Below are 8008 nucleotides of genomic sequence, written 5' to 3' on the forward strand. Positions count from 1 at the left end.
AGTCCTGCCTTAGTGGCAGTTAACCCACTTAACTGCTGTTTGTTTGTTTGTTTATTGCATTTATACCCTGCCCATCTAGTCAATTGACTACTCTGGGCAGCTAATCCAATTTTATTGCTGCTTATCCACTAACTATAGAATGATGCCGATGAAAATGACAGGAACGTTCTGATAATCCTCCGAATCTCTTATCAGCATTCAGTGCGATCCTATCTTGTCACACATTCCTTTCTGCCCAAGTACGTCCTGCCTCTTTCTGTAATTAATGCCTTATAATGTAGTCTCTCACATACTTGATCCTATCTCCTCTCAGGCCTCCTCTACTACTCTGATGAATCCTTTCCTCTTTTCCCACTGTACTTCTTAAGGAGACGGCTACCCTGATGTCCTCCTCATTCCCACACTTGCCATCTTGATCCTGTTCCCTTTTTACGTGGAATTACTATTTCCAACAAATATTACTTCTGTATTCCATGAAGTCACCAGGTCTTGGGTTCTACCCTTGTTGTGTTCAAGCTCATCAGTACTGTCATCATTCTTAAAATATTCTTCCTTACACACTAAATAGTTCATTTTACTTCTTTATCTCTGAAGCAAGGCTTAGAAATATTAATTTGTTAAAACTCAGCTTCTTAAATTGTTGCTTAGCATAGGGAAGGGAACAGCAACTCAAACCTATAACCTAATTTAATGGTTTCCATGCAATGTTAAGCAGTTTTTTTCACATTAATTATCACTATGCCTTCTAAAAGGGCACAAGCTGAATAGCTTCTACTTCACCTTGTCTGCACTTTCTTTTTGCCTTGTTAATTATTATTTGGCATAGAAATCAAAGGGAGACTTGGGAGGGTGAATGCATTAGAACAGATCCTCAAGTGCAAGGATGTGTCACTGGACACCACAGTGAAGAACATCTACCCTTTGGCATTCCTGATTACTTATGTATAGATGTGAAAGATGGGCAGTGAAGAAAGCTGACGGGGGAAAAAACTGAAATGTGATATTGGAGGAGAGCTTTAAATGTGACACAATAAATGGCCTGTTCCTGCTTAATTCTTCTAAGGACTCTTCTGTGAAAGTGCACCACAATAATGTGCATATTTACTCAGAAATACATATATTGGTCTGGGCTAAGCGGGTATGGGATTATAAGCTTCGTTTCCTATAAACCCGTTTTTCTGGATGATCAAGTAGATAAATGTCTAAATTAGAGATGGGAACAAACTGAACTACAGACCAGAAAAGCTGATGAATTGGGCTGGTTCATGGTTCACTCACAACCCAGTACAGGGATCCTGTTTTGCCAAAGAAAAACAAAGAGCTAAACTTTTTTTCCCCCTTGGCATTTTGTTTTGCTTTGGCAAAACAGATGCTCTCCTCCCTTTGCCACTGTGCCAGTCACCTCCCTACCTCGTCCTGCTGTGGCCACTGCTACCGTCCCCCCTGTAACCCTTCCAGGAGCTGGGCCTGCTGCCTCTGTGCATGAGTTCACTACCAAGCTGATGTGGGTGATCAGCTAGGGGTTGGGTGCATGCACACAGGCACCACCTGGGCTCCTGGAAAGGAAGCTGGTCACTTCTGCACATGCCCCCCCACCTCCGAGCAGATCAGGGCAGTCAGCAGGGTGCCAGGTGCAAACAGAGAGGCAGAACCCAGGCTCCTCGAAGGGCAGCGACACCACCATCATCACTGCTGTTGTGGCAATGCAGCAGTGGTAGCAGCGCAACAGGTGCAAGTAGCCCCCCCCTCACAGGGCATGAACCCAAAAATGAACTGTGAACCAGTTCAGTTTTCCAGTTGGTTCATGGTGGTTCATGGCTAACCATCAACCATCATGATCCACCATTTTCCAGGTTTGTGCCTATCTTTATTCTCTATATTTTGCCTCCCACCCTAGTTTGACCTAAAACTGTGAGGTCCTTGGAGGCAAGCAGCTCTTTATTTTGCTTGTACAAAATGTAGGAAGATTCCAAGTATATTGAGATCTAAATATATAGGTAAATAAATAAATAAAACAGTGATAAAAGTACTAATGTGTAGAGCTCAGAATTCTCAAGAGTACATAATAAAATGAATTGCCGACACTAAAGGATTGGATCTCTCAAAATATTAGCTGTCAGGGCAAGTACCCAACCCAAGGAGCTGAACATTCTCTTATTTGCATGTGTCAGCTTCTGATCCACTGCCGTGCAATTACTTCTGAATGCACCAGAATAATGTAAAGTTCTTTCATTTCTTTTGGCCAGCTCCAAGCAAATTCAGCCCAGGTCCACAGATTGCTTTTCAAAAGAGGAAGTGATGTAACTCCACATAGTACAGAAACCTCCTTTGTAAGCTTTGTTCTCTGATGTCTATAAATCTAGGGGCTCTTTGTATATATGTGTGGGTTTCTTTGATGTATTGTTTTTCCTCTTCCCCAATTCAGATTGTCTTTCCTTTAGTTAAATGCCTCCCATAAACTTCCTGTGACTAGTTCAATGGCAGGAGACAAATGCTTCATTGTAAGCAATGAATGAACATTTTCAGAGATTTAGCAGAATGAAGAATAGCTGGGGTCTGTAAACATGTCTTGTGAGGATATGTTTGGTATACTAATGTCATTGTATAGATGGCAGTCTACTGAAAATTTCTTAAGTTCTAGAATTTCTCCAGTAGTTGTTCAGAAGCCTCTTTTGGTTAAGTATGTCTACTTTCTATTTTTACTTTTTCCATTTCAAAGAGCACTAAAGAGATCTTTTTCTGCAGATTTTGTGGTGAAATGCTATACTGTATATATGGTGACTTAGCAATTTTCCACCTTAAATTCTGTGGGATGTGTTTTGAGGTAAGTGATACAGAATTACAGCCTGAGGCAGGAACCTTGTGCATATTTACTTGGAAGTTAAGACCAACTAAGCAAGAAGGACTTATCTCAGAGTAGAGTCCAAGCCATCTCAAGGACCACATCTCCCCCTTATGAGCTTACCAGCATATTAAGATCATCAGGAGAAGTTTTTCTCTCAGTCCCACCACCTTCCCGGGTGCTTTTGATGGGGACATAGGCGACAGTCTTATCGGATGCCACTCCCATACTCTGGAACTGCCTCCCACAGAAAACCTGGCTAACCCCTTCTTTACCATCCTTCTGCAAGCAGACAAAGACCTTTGCCATCCTACACCAGAATAACCACACGAGACCAGGTGTATGGGTTAAACATGGGCCATGCTTTATTAAAGTCCATTCCATTCTCCTGACCATTGCCCGGCCAAAAGAGGGGTCCTGCTGTAGTGTGGATTCAAATTGCCTCTTGATTATCACATGATCATTGAACAGCCAGCGGGCTGTGCTCTGGCCTCAGTCATCCCCTTCTTTATTACCATGGGATAACTATCGGCCTCCAATTTCCCCGGACCCTCTTTCCTTCTCTTTGTGCCAGGCGACAACAGGGATGCTTCCATTTAAATATATGCCGCTCATCCCCAGCCGCCTCCCCCAGCTGCTCTCGGGGCAGCCCTGAAAATAAGCCCTAGTATGATTTTTCAGGATGCTCGTAATATAAGTCCTACCCCCAAATAAGCCCCTGTTAAGTGAAACCCCGCCCTCCACCATTGTGCAGCAACCAGAAGAAGATGACATGACTGCATTTGAATAAATGTAGATTGTTGTACCTGAAAAAAATAAAACATCCCCTGAAAATAAGCCGTAATGCATTTTTTGAAGTAAAAATTAATATAAGACCCTGTCTTATTTTGGGGGAAACACGGTATGAAAAGGAAGTAGAAATAATAACATTTTTTTACCTAATGCTCTTATAGGCATAACTGTTGATGCTAGAGGGGCTTCAACAGAAGCCCACTTGTCTTACCAGACATACCCTGTTTGTAGGCAAACTGAAAATTTTTGTCTATTCTTCCCTGGGTAAACAAAGTGCCCCTGCCGTGATTTTCAGGGGTGCATGCTGGCTTGTACACACATACACACACCCTGCATTTGGTTGGGCATTGTACATTATTTAAAATGAATGAATGAATGAATGAATGAATGAATGAATGAATGAATGAATGAATGAATGAATGAATGAATGAATGAATAAAATACAACACTGTACCGAAATGCCAAATTAAAAGGAGGCACCAAACCTGGGAGCACCCCTGCTGCCATAAGAAACTACCACATACCAAGCTAACATCATCAGTCACATCTAACTAGCAGGAACTCTCCAAGGCCTTCCTAATCTTGAAGGAACTGCCCGGGGTCTCTTAACATAGAAACATTAGGAAATACATCTGGCTCCATCTGTGTACAGATCATGTGTTTTCCTCCTAAGCTATAGCTCCCATCTCTTCCCAGGGATAAATGTGATCTGGATTTTTCTTCTCTTTGGATATACAGCTTCAGCCATAACTGTTTGCTTTAAATTGAATGCTTTTTGTCTTTGGAATATCCCTGCTTTCTAAAATGTAGGAACAGATAGCCATTGCTGCTGGAGAGAAAAAAAACTGTCTTTAATGAACAATTTAAACTTACAGATTTTAAAAAGCCACAATATAAGATTCATCTTCTAAGACGTATGTTAGTACACCCATTTTCAACCTTTTTTGGCCGTGGCCATAAACATAATATGAAAGAGATATAGAATCATAGAAAAATGAAGTTGGCAGGGGCCTACAAGGCCATCAAGTTCAAACCCCTGCTAAATGCAGGAATACAATCAAAGCATATCTGCCAGATGATTATCTAAGTTTTTCTTGAATGCCTCCAGTGCTGGAGCACTCACCAACTCCTAAGGTAATTGGTTCCACTGTTGTACCACTCTAACAGTCAGAAAGTTTTCCTAATATTCAACCAAAATCTGGCTTCCTTTAACTTGAGCCCATTTTTTGCGTGTCCTGCACTCTGGGATGACTGAGAACCGATCTTGCCCCTCCTCTGTATGACAGTCTTTCAAATATTTGAAAAGTGTTATCATACTCCCCCCTCAGTCTTCTTTTCTCAAGGCTAAACATGCCCAATTCTTTCAGCCTTTCCTCATAAGGCTTGGTTTCCAGCTCCCTGATCATCCTTGTCGCCCTGCTCTGAACTGGTTCCAGTTTGTTAGCATCCTTCTTGAAGTGTGGTGTCCAGAACTGGACACAATACTCAAGATGAGGCCTAACCAGTGCTGAATAGAGGGGGACTAGCACCTCATGGGATTTGGAAACTATACTTCTATTAATGCAGCCTAAAATGGCATTTGCCTTTTTTATAGCCACATCACACTGTTGGCTCATATGTAGCTTGAGACCTAAGACAATTCCAAGATCCTTCTTACTCATAATTTTGCTGAGCCAGGTATCCCCCATCTTGTAACTGTGCAATTGGTTTCTTTTTCCAAGGTGCAGTACTTTGCACTTATCTCTGTTGAATTTCATTTTGTTGCTTTTGGCGCAGTGCTTCATCCTGTCAAGGTCATTTTCAATTTTGTTTCTGTCTTCTAGGGTATTAGCTATTCCACCCAATTTGGTATCATCTGCAGATTTGACAAGCATTCCCAATAACTCCCTCATCCAAGTCATTAATAAAAATATTGAAGAGCACCGGGCCCAGGACTGAGCCTTGGGGTACCCCATTTATTACCTCCCCCCTAGAGAAGGACTCATTAATCATCACCCTCCGAGTACAATTCTGTAGCCAACTGTGTATCCACCTGACACTTGATCTATCCAGTCCACACCTAGTTAGCTTGCTAATCAGGATATCATGGGGCACTTTGTGAAAATCTTTGCTGAAATCAGGATATACATCTACAGCATTCCCTCTGTCTATCAGGGAGGTGACCTGATCAAAAAATGAGATCAAATTAGTTTGGCAGGATTTGTTCTTGACAAATCCATGTTGGCTTCTAGTTATTACTGCATTGTTTTCTAGGTGCTTGCACAATTACCTCTTTACGATCTGTTCCAGAATTTTGCCTGGGATTGATGTCAGGCTGACTGGCCTGTAGTTTCCAGGTTCCTCTTTTTTGCCCTTTTTGAAGATAGGGACAACATTAGCTCTCCTCCAATCCTCTGGCACCTCACCCATTTCAAGAAAATACTGGTAGTGGTTCTGAGAGTTTTTCAGGCTGTTCTTTCAGTACTCTCAGATGCAGTTCATCTGGTCCTGGAGATCTGAACTCGTTCAAGGTGGTAAGGTATTCCTTGACTATTTGTTTATCAATCTCCAGCTACAATCCTGTCCCTTCAACTTGCACTTCCAATTTGTTTGGAAGTTCATAGTCTGTCTTATGGGAAAAGATGGAACTAAAATAGGAACTGAGCACCTGTCTTTTCTTTATCATGTTATCATTTTTCCATCTCCATTGCGGAGCTGTACACTATGTCTTTTGCTACGCACATACCTGAAGAATGCTTTTTATTGCTTTTAGTGTCTCTAACTAACTTCAGCTCATTCTCAGCTTTTGCCCTCCTAATGCCATCACTGCATTTCCTTGCTACCTGTCTGTACTCCTCCTTGGTGGTCTGGCCTTCTTTCCAGTTCCTGTACATGTCTTTTTTGGTTTTTCAGTTCTCCCTGAGCTTTTTGTGAAGCCACACTGGCCTTTTTTTTTTTTTTTTTTTTTTTTTTTTTTTGCTGTTATGCCTTTAGAATTTCTTTTTTTATAAGCTCCCACCCTTCTTGGACTCCTTTCCTTCTTAGGATCTCCTGCCATGGGACCTTACTTATCCTTGTTCTGTGATTAATAAAATTGGCTTTTTAAAAATCCAGCAGAAGTGGAACACTCTGCTTTTGTTTCCTTTGAAATCAAGATTTCTAGAAGGACATGGTCACTCTCACCTAGAGTTTCCGTTACTGCCACGTCCCTCACCAAGTCGCCTCTGTTGGTCAGAATCAAGTCAAGGATAGCAAATCCTCTAGTTTCTTTCTCCACTTTTTGTAGAAGAAAATTATCAGCCACACAAGCCAGGAATTTCTTGGAAGGGCAATACTTGGCAGAATTTGCCTCCCAACATATATCTGGATAATTGAAATCTCCCATCACTACTACATCGTGTCTCTCTGAAAACCCTGCAATTTGTTTTTCAAAGATTTCGTCCACTTCCTCTTTTTGATTGGGCGGTCGGTAGTAGAGTCCAACTACCAAATTCCTTTTGTTTTTTGCCCCACCTAGATTGATCCAAATGATCTCGATGGAACAGCCAATCTCCTCCTCCTGTATTTCTGTTCAGGAGTGTGTACTTTTGACATATACTGCAACTCCATCTCCCTTTTTATTCTCTCTGTTCTTTTTGTTCAGTTGATATCCCTCAATCGCTGTATTCCAGTCATGGGAGTCACCCCACCAAGTTTCAGTTATTCCTATCAAGTCATACTTACCCTCATGAACTGAAATTTCCAGGTTTTCTTGTTTGTTTCCCATACTCCTGGCATTTGTATACAGACACAGGAGGTTGTGTGTTTGTACATTTTTATGAATATGATGATGATGATTGTTATGATTATTATTGTAATTATAATTGTTAATGTTATTATTGTTCCATTTTTATGCGTTTGGTCCATTCCTCTTATTGTGTGTAAGGCTTCACCTACCCTTAACCCTGTGCTTGTGTCTCCCTCCCCCTTTCAATTCAGTTGAAAGCCCTTCTGATGAAGTTCTTCATGCTGCGGCCAAACACATTCTTCCCAGTCCTTGTTAGATGCAAGCCATCACTTGCTAGCAGTCCTTCTTCCAGGAAGCTTAGTCCGTGGTCCCAAAAACCAAATCCCTCTCATCGACACCACGTTCATAGCCAGTCATTCACCCAGAGGATCTTCCTTTTTCTTTGTATTACTCTTCCGAGCAGCATTAGGATGGATGAAAAAACTATCTGGATCCCAAAGTCCTTGAATTTATGGTGAATCAGGATTGTATAAGTCACTTAAGGAACCTAATAGGGCGGTGTGTGAATAATTTTTTTCAGTCTCTGGCCCCCGTCAAATGTGCCAGGGCTCCCCTGGGGCCATATGGCTTCCTTTGAGAATGGCTGCCATAGAACTTGGTGCATATTA

Source organism: Pogona vitticeps, chromosome 1 (assembly GCF_051106095.1).
Source record: "Pogona vitticeps strain Pit_001003342236 chromosome 1, PviZW2.1, whole genome shotgun sequence".
In the NCBI taxonomy this organism is placed as follows: domain Eukaryota; kingdom Metazoa; phylum Chordata; class Lepidosauria; order Squamata; family Agamidae; genus Pogona; species Pogona vitticeps.